General features: G+C 48.7%; 2 long non-coding RNA genes across 4 annotated transcripts in view; one reads left to right on the plus strand and one right to left on the minus strand.

The window, feature by feature from the left end:
* LOC126545626 (uncharacterized) overlaps positions 1 to 6,238 on the plus strand; it is a 36,370-nt gene extending 30,132 nt beyond the window's left edge. The window contains exon 2 of the long non-coding RNA XR_007602407.3: positions 6,021 to 6,238. This is a non-coding gene — a long non-coding RNA (uncharacterized lncRNA). The remainder of the gene's footprint in view (positions 1 to 6,020) is intronic.
* Positions 1 to 12,675, minus strand: part of LOC129380558 (uncharacterized) — a 90,325-nt gene that overhangs the window by 45,232 nt on the left and 32,418 nt on the right. The window contains exon 1 of one of the 3 annotated variants that reach the window (XR_008608694.1): positions 12,247 to 12,431. The exons of 1 other annotated variant lie outside the window; for it this stretch is intronic. This is a non-coding gene — a long non-coding RNA (uncharacterized lncRNA). Of the gene's footprint in view, positions 1 to 12,246; positions 12,432 to 12,675 lie in introns of those variants that run through there. One more of the 3 variants, XR_008608695.1, reaches the window with a different exon arrangement.

Genomic DNA, 12,675 nt, shown 5'->3' on the forward strand with positions numbered 1-12,675 from the left:
GAGTGTCTGAAGAAATACAGCTCGCCTAGAGCAATGCAGAAACAGGACAGCCTTCACGTAGATTGATAAAATGGTTGTCAGCGATTCTATTTCCGAGAACTGGTTATTTGTAATATATATATATATATATTATGCCATCACCTAGTATGAATTCATCTAGTATGACAGTGATTACTCTACGCAATTATAAGTTTTCGAAGTACTATATTGTCGGCAAGGATCGAGAGAGAAAGAACGAGACCGTACAAAGCAAGAACTCCCTGCGTCTGCGCAACACGTCTCCTTTTATTTGCCAAATAACGTCCCATACCGTCCCAGGTAAGCGCCGAAAATAAATTGAGAACTATGGTAATGCGAGCCCACCATACCTTCTCAGTTAGCGGTGGAAGTAAGAAGTTCTCACCGAACTTCGTTAAAAAAGTTCTTACTTCCCGCTTTGGGATTGTCAATTCTACAACAATGAGGAATAGCGTTGCCGCTATACCGCCCCCGCGTCGTGACGGATGTCAGCCCTTCACAAGCGTCAACTAATTTGGGCTGCTTATGAGGAGATCCAATCTGACAGTGGCTGTAAATGCAGTGGAATAGCTGCAATTGATTCCATACCTCCCCCCTCCCCTCCCTCTTCTTATTTGTTTCTGTTATGACTGCTGGAAACACGGTTGCCTTCACTTACCAGGAAATGGCGGGAAGGTGGCGAGCCGAAGCGGCATGCCTGCGGGAGTGAAAGGCTAAAGCGTCCACACATAGTGTTAAATTCAGCTGACATAGACTGCTTGGTCGAGCGTTCTCACAAGAACGGCCCATTGTTTGAATCGGCGCCGTCCGATCAAGCACCGAACAAAAATCGGTGCTCGTGTAAAAAGGGAGTACAGTATTTTACTTGCGCACATATAGTTGCACAACATAAGACGATTTGTTACGCGTTCGCCATTAGCTGCAACGTCGAACTAGCGCTGACGGCGTAAATTTGATAATTCGAAAGCTAATTCGAACTGCTTATTTAACCAGGCTGCTAAATGATCCGACAAGAACTTCTGTCCAGGCTTGTAGCGAATCTTCTCCTACAAAAGGTATCATTGTGTCTCGAATCCCCCCTTGTTAACAAGTAGGGAGAGTCGATCGTCGCTAAAGCACATAGTATGTGGATTTTTGCTGACTACAGTTCACGATGAAGTATTACTGCGCGATACGAGAAATGTATTTTATTCTTGATTGGCTCAAGAATGAAGACAATCGCGAGCGTCTGCGACGTTCAATTTGTCATTTGTCTGCCTAGCTCATTTGTAAAATGTGCCCATAACAGTAAAACCGGAAAACACAACCATTATGACCGGTTATAACAATAACCGGTTGTAACAATAACCGGTTATAGTCACATGCACGGGGATTTCAGAAGTGTCGATCAAGAATATGAAGAAATAGAAAAGGGTGGCACTTCTTCCACGAAATTACACTATAAAAACATAAGCTGCGAAAAATAAGACCCGTATAAGTTATTTCATTGTTTAAGTAACAGCGAAGCTAACTGGTGTATTAGAGACAAAATAAAGTCAGTACGAGAAATTAGAGGAAGAACATTGAAAGCTATAAAAACGTTTCACGGCAAGAAACGTTTTACAATCGTGTTCTGTATTGCACTCACTCGCCTTTCGCTAGTCTGAATAGGCTGAAAACGCGTGCCAGAAAGGACAGCTGCGCATCACTGGCACTTTCCGAGGCGATATTTTTAGTATATGACTTCCGTGCCGCGTTACTGCCCAGAAAATAACTTTTCGCAACGCAAGGCTGGATTGCGCCGCCGAAATTTCGGAAATTATTTTTGCAGAGAGCCAACGTAAAAGGTGATGCGAAATTGACGGATCGATGGGAACCAAATATCTCTACAAACGGTGTAAGAAAAAAATAAAGAAGAAAAGGATCATTATAAGCGACTAAGAACGAGTGCGAGTTGTTAGGAGACTTGAAGAGAGACCACTGCAGTAATTGTTTAGTACGTGGCATACTATTAGCTTAAAAGTAATTTGCTAGATTTTTAATTGTTATGATTGTAAAGATGTAAATTACAAAGTTATAGAGAATAGTAAGATACGCCAAAATGAGATGTCTCTAGCACGGAAACATCTTTTGTTCTCGTTGTTGTTGTTTTTTTGCGGGGAGAGAAAGCCTGCGAAATATGAAAAATGCCACGCGACACCAACACATCAAATAGTTTTAACGGGAAAGCAAACTGTTCACCTCAGGCTCACCACTCGGAGAAGCGCATTTTATTTATGTTGGTAGGTACGCACTTATCACTGAGAGATGTATCGACCATCGCCGCTCGGCCCAGTAACAGATGAACAACTTACTGATGAAAAACTGGCTGTCATTGGTTAAAGCGATAGCTCCTACTAAGTAGCGACGGTGACAACTTTGAGGCTTATGAGCAAAACGAGAACAAGGTAAAAACGGAAGCCAATGTTTCGACAAGTGGACTTGTCTTTTTCAAGGCGACATGTGCTTGCCTCGCACATCCGCCTTACCCCCCCTCCCCTTTAGAATGTCGCGAACCGAGAGGTTGCAGCGCAGCGCCAGGACCAGAGGACCAGCGCAGCAGGCTCTTAGAACGGACGTGCTAGCGCCGCGAGCACGCGCGCTCAACTTTACTTTCGTCATCGCTTTGCATTGCCGACCGAGAGCGCCTACATTTAGCGTCCGCGCGTAGCGGCGTTGGTGGGCGCTACAGGACCCCCCGCCCAGACGGAACGGCGAAATGTACTCGTCGACGAAGTGGAGATGGTGCTGGTTGGACTACGTGCAGGTCCGCGAATACGCCAGCGACATCCGCGGGGAGCTCCGTGGGAGGCGGCTCGAGGTATGCCAGTTTGAGGCGGCCTAATGAGACTACCTCTTCGCGATCGTTCGACAGGATGGTGGCGGACTTCGGCATCTGGTGAAGGACACGGTACGGCCCATCGTAGGAGGGTGTAGGAGGTGCCTTTACAGCGTCTCGTCTGAGAAAAACGTGGGTCGACGACGCAAGGTCCGGATGCACAAAGATGCTGTAGTCCGAAGATCGAGGCGGGGCGGGGCGCAGCTGCTGAATGCAGTCCTGTAGGCATTGAAGGCACTGCAGCGACTGGGGCGAGGGGACCGAAGGAACGAACAAGTCTCCAGGAAGCCGCAGGGGTGCACCATAGACGAGTTCGGCCGGAGAACAGCCAAAGTCGTGACGAAGGACAGCGCGTACGCCAAGAAGCACCATAACAACGTGGTCGACCCAGTGCTCCCGCGATCCAGGCGTACAGTGAGGGCAGGCTTGAGATGGGCGGTGGAGACGCTCAACCATGCCGTTGGCACAGAGATGATACGCAGTGGTAGGCAGTGTTTAGCGCCAAGCAGGCAGTTAAGAGAAGTGAAGAGGGTACAGTGAAATTGCCGGCCGCGATCAGCGGTTAAGATGCTGGGGCAGCCGAAGCGGGAAACCCATGCTGAAACGAAGGCTTTGGCGACCGTTTCCGCAGTGATGTCCGGAATGGGCACGTCTTAGGTCAACGGGTGAATCGGTCAATCATTGCTGGAATGTACGGGCACTCGTGAGAGGGAGGAAGTGATCCAACCAAATAAAGATGGACGTGGTCAAAGCGACAGCCAGGTGGTAAGAAAGACTGCGTGGGAGTCTTCGTGTGGCGGGTCACTTTGGCAGTCTGGAATGCGAGGCACGAACGTGCCACTGGCAAATGTCGGTGTTAATGTTTGGCCAGACGTGTAGCGCTCTGTGACGAGGCGCTGCGTGGCTTGGATGCTGGGATGGCAGATGTTGTGAAAGGATTGGAACACCGCATGACGGAAGGCAGATGGAATGATGGGGCAAGGTGCAGCTGCTCACATGTCACACCAGAGTGAACCAGACACAAACGGGGAGGAATGAGTTGTAGACTGAGGGAACGGAGATGGTCACGCATCGCTTGCAGCTCAGCGTCTTCCATCTGCGCCCGAGCGAGAGGTTCCCAGCTGACAGTTGATGTAGAAGTGCCGAGGGAGGTGACGCGGGAGAGGGCATCAGCTGCCTCGTTTTCGGTGCCCTTGATGTGCCGGATATACATAGTGAACTCCGATATATAGGCCAGTTGACGAAGTTCACGTGCGAGGTATTTGGAAGAGTTTGTACGGAAGACATACACCAGAGCCTTATGATCCGTTAGAACATAAAATGGCTCGCCCTTCAAGAAGTGCTGGAAGTGCTGGATGGTGGAGTAGATAGCGAGCAGCTCGCGGCCAAAAACATTGTAGCGAGTCTCGCCAGGTTGGAGCTTCCGAGAGAAGCCCAGTGAACGCCACTCGGAGTCGATTTGCTCCTGGAGAACAGCGCTGACAGCTACACTAGACGCATCCACCATGATGCGAGTAGGCACGTTAGTTCTCGAGTGGATGAGAAGCACCGAATCGGCGACGGCTTGTTTAGCAGCCGTGAAAGCAGCTCGAGCTTCGGGAGATCACGGAACCACGGTTGAGGAGCTCTTGGTCGTGCGAAGAACGTCAGTCGATGGATGCAGAAGCTCAGCGCAGTGCGGAATAAAGCGCCGGGAGAAATTCACTAGGCCCAGGAACTCACGCAGCTGGTGTAGGCTAGTGGGTGCTGGGAAGTCTTGCACGGCCTGGACGTGGGAGGGCAACGGACGAATTCCCAGTGCCGAGATGTGGTGACCCAGGAACCCTACCTATATAGGTGACCCTACATATGTACTTTACCTAGTTCTCGTTTTGCTCATCGTCTTGAATTTCCATATCCTGTCTTTCCCGTGCTTTCCCTGGACCATCTAGACGAGTGTGCTTTCCTAGGTCACTTGAAAAAAGTTCGGCAGCATGTTGCACTCCTGTAACACATGAAGGCGAAAGCCTGCTGTACACGTGGTAATACATTAAGTTATACGATCCTAGGGGTCACGACATAACGCGAGGCACAACGAGCCGCAGTGTGAAGTTAACGCATGGTGCTGTATGGCAAGCTCCTCAGCGACACGTGCAAGCACCTAATACACTATCAAAAGGTTTTTTCGTTCTCTTTCTTTCTTTGTTCTATTTTTCTTTGTTCTTTCTTTCTTTCTTTCTTTCGTTTCTTCATTCATATTAAGCCATTGCATCTTTGCTTGTTAACGGGGGTATGAGCCATTCCTGATAATGATATCTTTTGCATCACTGGACTATAGCCGCCGCTTTTTTCGGGTGTGAGCCATTGCAACAATCCCACTTAAGGCTTTCACCTTAATATCTTACCAATCGAAAGGACAGACAAAAGCAAGAATGTGGTATATCGCCATCTTACAGTTGTCAGCAGAGGTATATACAGAAAACCCAGTTAAATACCACGCATAGCGTTCGACGAATCCTTACAGGCGGCTCGGAGAAAACTATACGAGCTCTTGACCCCACTTATAGTAAGCTGCCTTGGTCACCGCTACGCTTGCCTTTTTTACACTACGCCAGTATTGTTCATCGTTTAGTGAACGTATTTTTTTCTTTTTCATTTCCTGTATTTGTTATCTTTCGAACCCCGAATAAAATGTGGCACATACTCTAAACATTGCGCCAAACAAAATGAGTGTACTTAGTGTCGACTACTAGGAATTTGATTTTTATTTTCTTACTTCTATACAGACATCATTTCGCGGCATGGTCACCCCAGTGTAGTATCATTGCTCACGTGTCCGCTCAGCATTTCCCCCCCCCCCCCACCCCCTTTCTTTCTTCCAGCTGATGCTTAAATGAACTTCGCGTCAACTAATTCAGATAAGACCTATTTTCTATAAGGGATGCAGCCACGGATTTAACTCTTCCTGGAGGCTACAATGGGCCTTCGAGCGCGCGCGCCGCCTACAGCATGACGCTAACACACGCCTTGAACACTGAATTCGCCGCGACATTGTCACATTCATTCCCGCCATGCTTGAATGTTACCCATCACATTTAGTTCGTCCCTGTAAAATATAGTAATCTAGGTCCGTCTTTAAAGCCCCGTATCTTCAACATGTGCGCAGGTTCACGCGCCCAGGATCGCGGCGCAAGGTGCCAAGACAACAGTTGCGTTTGGAGGCTGACGGACCTTGGCTGGCGATATGACAAACAACGCTTCTAGCATATGGGATGCAAACCCTGGTCGACACTACTGCTGACAATGGAAATAAATAATTCACATTCGACGTCGACATATATCCACTTAATAAAATACAATCTGGTGTCGTTGTCTGCTTCTGGAGCACACGTGTGACACTCTTTATGCGATGCGTACAGTGTACGCAAGCGATGCTGCTCTAATCGAACAGTCAGTCAGCACTACCCCGCAGAGGACAAAATGAAACGTGACTGTTTGCTTTTCACAAAGAACTATCAGCATTTCTGAAAAAGAACTAGCAGTATTGGCCTCCTATAAAGCGACTTGGTTTGCGACACCGCGCGCAGTCCTCTGTGCGGATATATTAGGTTTGCAAATAGGGCTTCCTTATTCCTTTTTGCAGGTCTGCCTTTGGACGGCTAATTTAATCTCCACCCATTCCATGATGGTGACGGTATGAAAGTGTCATTCACATGGCACTAAACTGTTTGGTAATAACATTAAAACAAGAAAGAAAGAAAAATAAACCGTATATTTGACCGATGTGCGAAACGATCGCACACTGCGGCCAACCTGCTTGTTCGTATTTGCCGCCGTCGAAGGCTTACTTGCAGGCTTTTCCGCGCGGTCACAGAGCGGTCTCTTGCTTTTCCTTTTTTATTCACAGTTGGAAAAACAAAATGAAAGCGACAACAAAACGAAGCGAGGGAAAGAAAAGAAGCGAGACGGCGCCCTTATGCTGCCTCGCTGCGGACTCTTGAGCAACACACCAACTTTTGGCAAGCATTCGAAGCCGCTGGCGAAGATTTGAAAATCGCACTATCTCTAGCGATACAGCACCGCAGCTGCCGGCAGCCACAGCGATGTGTAGAGTTGCGCAAGAGAGAGGGAGAGCGAGTGAACAAAATTACGCCACGCTGTGTTATATCCTCCTACAGTATAAAAGAACGAGCAGGTTGAAAATCGGCAATACAAATTCGCGCAGTCAACGGCGATCTCTATACAGGCGGAGCGATTGAAGCGTCTGCATCGCACAAGTCTTCAGGGAGAGTCATCATCATCATCATCAGCCTATTTTTATGTCCACTGCAGCACGAAGGCCTCTCGCCCTGCAATCTCCAATTACCCCCGTCCTACGCCAACTGGTTTCAACTTGCGCCTGTGAATTTCCCAATTTCATCACCCCACCTAGTTTTCTGCCCTCTTCGACTGCGCTTCCCTTCGCTTGGCACCCATTCTGTAACTCTAATGGCCCACCGGTTATCCATCCTAGACATTACATGGCCTGCCCAGCTCCATTTTTTTTCTTACTGTCAATTAGAATATCGGCTATCCCCATTTGCTCTCTGATCCACACTGCTCTCTTCCTGTCTCTTAACGTTACGCCTAACATTTTTCGTTCGATCGCTCTATGCGCGGTCTTTAACTTGTTCTCGAGCTTGTTTGTAAACGACCAAGTTCCGGCCGCATATGTCAGCACCGGTAAGATGCACTGATTGTACACCTTTCTTTTCAATGGTAGTGGTAAGCTCCCGGTCAGGATCTGCGAATGTCTGCCGTATGCACTCCAACCCATCTTTTTTACTCTTCTGCAAATTTCCTTCTCATGATGAGGGTCCGCTGTGAGTAATTGAGCGAGATAGACGCACTCCATCAGCGACTCTAGATGATGACTGGTGATCCTGAATTCTTGTTCCCCTGCTAGGCTACTGATTGTTATCTTTGTCCTTCTGCACATTAATCTTCAACCCCACTCTTACACCTTCTCTGTTAAAGTACTCAATCATTTGCTGTAATTCGTCCCCAGTGTTGCTGAACAGGACAACGTGATCTGGAAACCGAAGGGTGCTGAGATATTCGCCGTTGATCCTCACTGCTAAGACTTCCCAGCTTCATAGCTTGAATACTTCTTCCAAGCATGCAGTGAATAGCATTGGTGAGATTGTGTCTCCTTGCCTGACCCCTTTCTTTATAAGTATCTTTCTAATTTTCTTGTGGACAACCAAGGTAGCTGTGGAATTTTTATAGATACGAGATATTCACGTATGCCTCCTGTACTCCTTGACTATGCAATGCCTCCATGACTGCTGGTATCTCTACTGGATCAAATGCCTTTTCATAATCTATGAAAGCCATATAGTTGACTGTACTCTGCAGATTTTTCGATTACCTGATTGATGACATGGTTGTGATGATGTGATCCATCGTAAAGTATCCCTTTATGAAGCACGCCTGTTCTCTTGGTTTATTACGTAAGTGTTGCCCTTATTCGATTGGAAATTATCTTGGTGAATATTTTATGCAATACTGAAAGCAAGGTAATGGGCCTATAGTTTTTTCAATATTTTAACGCCTCCCTTTTCGTGGATTAGTATAATGTTGGCATTCTTCCATTGCGGTGTATATAATTCAGGGCTGTTTTTCACTGCACATTGAATTGCCCCTTTTAGGAACTGCAGCAAAAATCACATCGTGGGCGCGACCACCATGTGATAATCTGGAAAAGATCCCCATTTCTTTCTTTCCCTACGCTAGGGCCTCATTGTATCTTTTTTTTTGCGCGTTTTTCTATCTCTCTTTCATTCCTCGTTCACGCATGATTGCTACGTCTCTTAGTATTGCCAGGAAGCGTTGTTTCTGTCTTCCCTTTACATTAGTTTTATAAGCATATCTGCAATATCTGCATCATTGATCTGCACCATATGCTGCTGAATGGGAAAGTTTCGAAGGCATCGGGAAATCATAGAATTATCAGCCGTGCTCTTGTCTACACGTGGATCTTCGCCACCAATGGTTATTCGATTTCAGCCCTCGATGCAGCGGCTTTTGTATACGCGCAACAGGTGGTGACCCCCACCGCGCTCGTTACTGCGTCACTTAGATAACGGTAACGTTCACGATTTGAGCTAATGTTCAAAAAGCATGCACAAGCAGAAGGTGGGTAAAGCCACACACGCACGGCGCAACGTGCTGCTCCAGTTGAAAAGAACGCGGAAGGCAACGCGATTACTTAACGCGCGGGGGCGGAGCGTAGAGCCCGTGTGAGGGGACTATGGGATATGCTGCTCCGCTTCGGGAGGAGCTGTGCTCGTCGAAACAGCTCCGACCATTGATGTCGAGTGTCGAAATGCGTTGAGGCTGTTCGGGATACTCGCGGACTGGAGAACGATTAGCTGCAGCGATGACTGTTTATTTATCTTCTTTTTTTCCCCTCATCCTTGGTTTACATCAAGCGCTGCTGCAATAGCGCTGCTGCAATAGCCTGCGCGGGTTGTTCTTCTAAGCCTCAATTATATAGACAACTCCGCAACAGTTCAAGAGCAAGTAGATTGCGGATAGCCGAGCCGGTGTGTCGACGCACGCAACCTTTAACTTTGTAGATGCCGCCGACGTACCGAGAACGTCTACGCGTACCGGCATGTGTATGCACTCGAAGTGTATGCGTCAGTTTTATCGCCGCTGTATGAATGCGAGCGAACTTCAGTTCGCGACAGGAGGCTGAGCGCGCGCAGCTGGAGCCCGCGCACCAAACGGCATTGACGTCCGCACGCGCCGAGCTAGCCGTAAATTTCCGCGATTCGCGAGAAAGCCCAGATGAACTCGCCTCTCTCTCCACGTGCGCGACCTCGGTTGCGCAACAGCCGCGTGTCCCGTTTCCATCGGCGCCAAGGACGCCCGCGGAGCTCCTCCCCGCGCGCGTGCGCTCCGAGGTAGTGCTCACGTCAGTCGCCCGCCGATGCGGCGGCTCGAGCGTTTCTCCCCAGTTGCGAGTGGCGCGCTTTTTCCAAGGGCAGTCTTTTTTGTTCGTCGGCCGATTCCTATTGTGGTTTTCCGGAAGACTACACCAGCTCCAGCAGCCGGTGCAGCCGATTTCCCAGCGAGACGTTATCCCCGCTACAATCCATTTCGTTTCTCTGCACGAGCGCAGCCGCCCTGAAAACGTATCGAAGAGCTACTTGGCGGAAACGCCTTACGCTTGCTGCGCACCGCTATAGTGTTCTAGTGCAACAGCCAAAACGGTCTGAATGCGGCTCTACTTTGCTGGTCGCAGACCGCGGCCATAAATACTGGCGCGCTAGCTGACTGATACCTTACTTCCGGGATGACAGAAGTGATTGGAAGCGGGTCACTGACCCCGCCGGCTGCGCGGTGTAGCGAGAAAAGTCTGCTGCAAGACAAATTGTCCAGCAGGTTGGCGGTATGTCTTCGCACCTAACCATCGGTTAGTTTCATCCTGGTGTCACCAGTATTTTCCATGCACCTTTATTATTATTACTATCATCATCATTATCATCATCATTAGTATTATGGAGGCGGGGATGGGCGATGCAGCTGTCAGATCTTCCATATTCCTTTTCTGTTATGGAAAGCTGCGAAGTTTCGAATGGCGCTCGCTTTTTGGTTACGCAGACCCGGTCACATTATGGCATATTCCTTTTTACATCCACGAATGCCCAGAAACGAACTAAGGGCAACACGCGTTGAACAACGAGAATATCTACTAATGGCGTTTGTTCCATTGTCAGACCTATTTACATTTCGCACCGTTAATGCCAAATTTAGAGACTTGCAAGATGCAGCGAAGTGCGAGACTTCACTGGTTGACACGTCCAACAGTGTAACTTTTGTACAGCTCTTGAACGTGGAGCATTTCTCAAAAGGCATCCCGAGTTTTTATTTCTTATTTATTTTTTTCGCGGACGCACGGTATCGACTGTCCCTCTGATCGTGGTACCGAAACATAGTTTGTGAATCACTCGGAACAGGTTCATGTTGTTTTGTTTGTTTGTTCCTCTATTTTTGCGGATACAGCAGCAAAGGAGAAGGGCTGCTTGCAGAAAAATGTCCAGCAATAACAATATGTTCAGGTCGGGAGCCGTAATATAGTCGGCTTTATAAACAAAAGTCAGTCCACTTTCAGCAGTTTAATATAAAACACAATGTTGCACTTCGCCAGCTTCGAGCAGCACACAATTAAAGGTTCGTGCAGTCAAGACAGCGTGTTGCGAAAATACGCTCTATTGTACTGTGTCTTGTGTTGGAACCGAAGCCCATAAGCTCCAGTGCGACTGCCGAGCAATGCCTGCGATTTCGTAGTCGAATCCACAGAAGCGCAGCTGGAGCGGAGTGCTGCCGCCAACGCGGCACTGCGGTCGCCAACGCCGAGCGGCCAATCCGAACGCTATGTTGACGCGCTCGATTCGAACGCGTTCCTTGACGGCTAAATACGTCTGGCCCAAATTCGTGTGGTTCCTTGAGTTGTGTGGCTGTAAACGCTGCACGTGTGACGGCCAGTCGAAGCAGGACCCGGGCAAACGGGTTGAGCCCACCAGCGAGACGGTTTGCTCGAAAGGTCGAGCGTCGCTTCTTCGGCAGAATTTCTGGAAAAGGGAATTTCGCAATACCAAGAAAAACGGGATTGTCTGTTGCTTTCAACGACTAACCGCGCAGAATGGTACGTCGCAATGCTCTCCCAGAATGTGAGAGGTGATCGGTGCTTCTATGGAGGTACGCCATACCGACCACGTAGCTTAAGACTACGAGCTTTAGTAAAACATGCCACACAACGCCGCTAAATGCGCCCATAAATACATTCGCCGACGAGCGTAAATTTGAATACGTACGAACACTCAAGTGCTGACCGGGACATAGTCGGCCGGGCTAAACAGCCTCACCCTAGCTTTTCTCAACTTTACCTTCATTTCCTAAAGTGAATTCTTTAAGATATAAGTAATTTAGCCACGCACACTAACCAGCCCACTTTCGATGGAAAATTGAGCATTTAAGGAAGCAATGTGCTGGTGGTATGTGAGGTATGTAAACGTTCTCCCGCATGGGATACGTGTCGTGGGTAGGTGGTAAGCTAGTAAGGCACGTGGGTTTCAGTTCCGAACTTGAAAATCCGCAAGAAACCGCAGGAACACCAGCTATGACGCTGTTACGAAACCAAGAAAATTGGTCAGTCATGTCCAGGAAAGAATTGTCTTAGATGCACTGATGACGACAGGACACCTACCCGAGGCAGGCTAGCATTCTTCAATTTGGGGTACAGATGAACCAGCTTTATTTAGTCGATTTTTTAAAGTACACGCCTGAGCCAAAACTGGTGCCTGGGCCTAACAGAAAACGTGCTCGATGCCGAGCTAGCTCACCTTTTTCGTGAGTAAACCCCCAGACGAGGACTTCTGGGGACGATAGGCCGTGGCCAAGCACAGCGCTCAGCGCGATCGCAGCTCTGTCTCCTCCGGGTTGCCTCGGCACGTGCCGCACTCGTCCTCTACGCCCCTCACTCAGCGACGAGGGCTCTCCACGTGCCGAACGCTCTCGGCATCGGCACGTGTACTCCGGAGCGCAACCCAGGGAGCGGCGCCGCGCGATGCTCACAACCGGCGTGCGGTAAAGAGCCGCATACTGGTTCTTTCGTGTAGGAAATTTTTTCCTGCTTTTAGACAGCGAGACGTACGCACACAGGTTACGCTTGTCGTTTAGTATCTTTATAATACTATTCCCAGTAACGATGGTTAGCCCTCGAATTGATTCGCCCGCAAGCGCCCGCACTGCGCGAAAAGCGACGGTCGCTC

The sequence above is a fragment of the Dermacentor andersoni genome, chromosome 1 (assembly GCF_023375885.2).
Source record: "Dermacentor andersoni chromosome 1, qqDerAnde1_hic_scaffold, whole genome shotgun sequence".
Lineage (NCBI taxonomy): Eukaryota > Metazoa > Arthropoda > Arachnida > Ixodida > Ixodidae > Dermacentor > Dermacentor andersoni.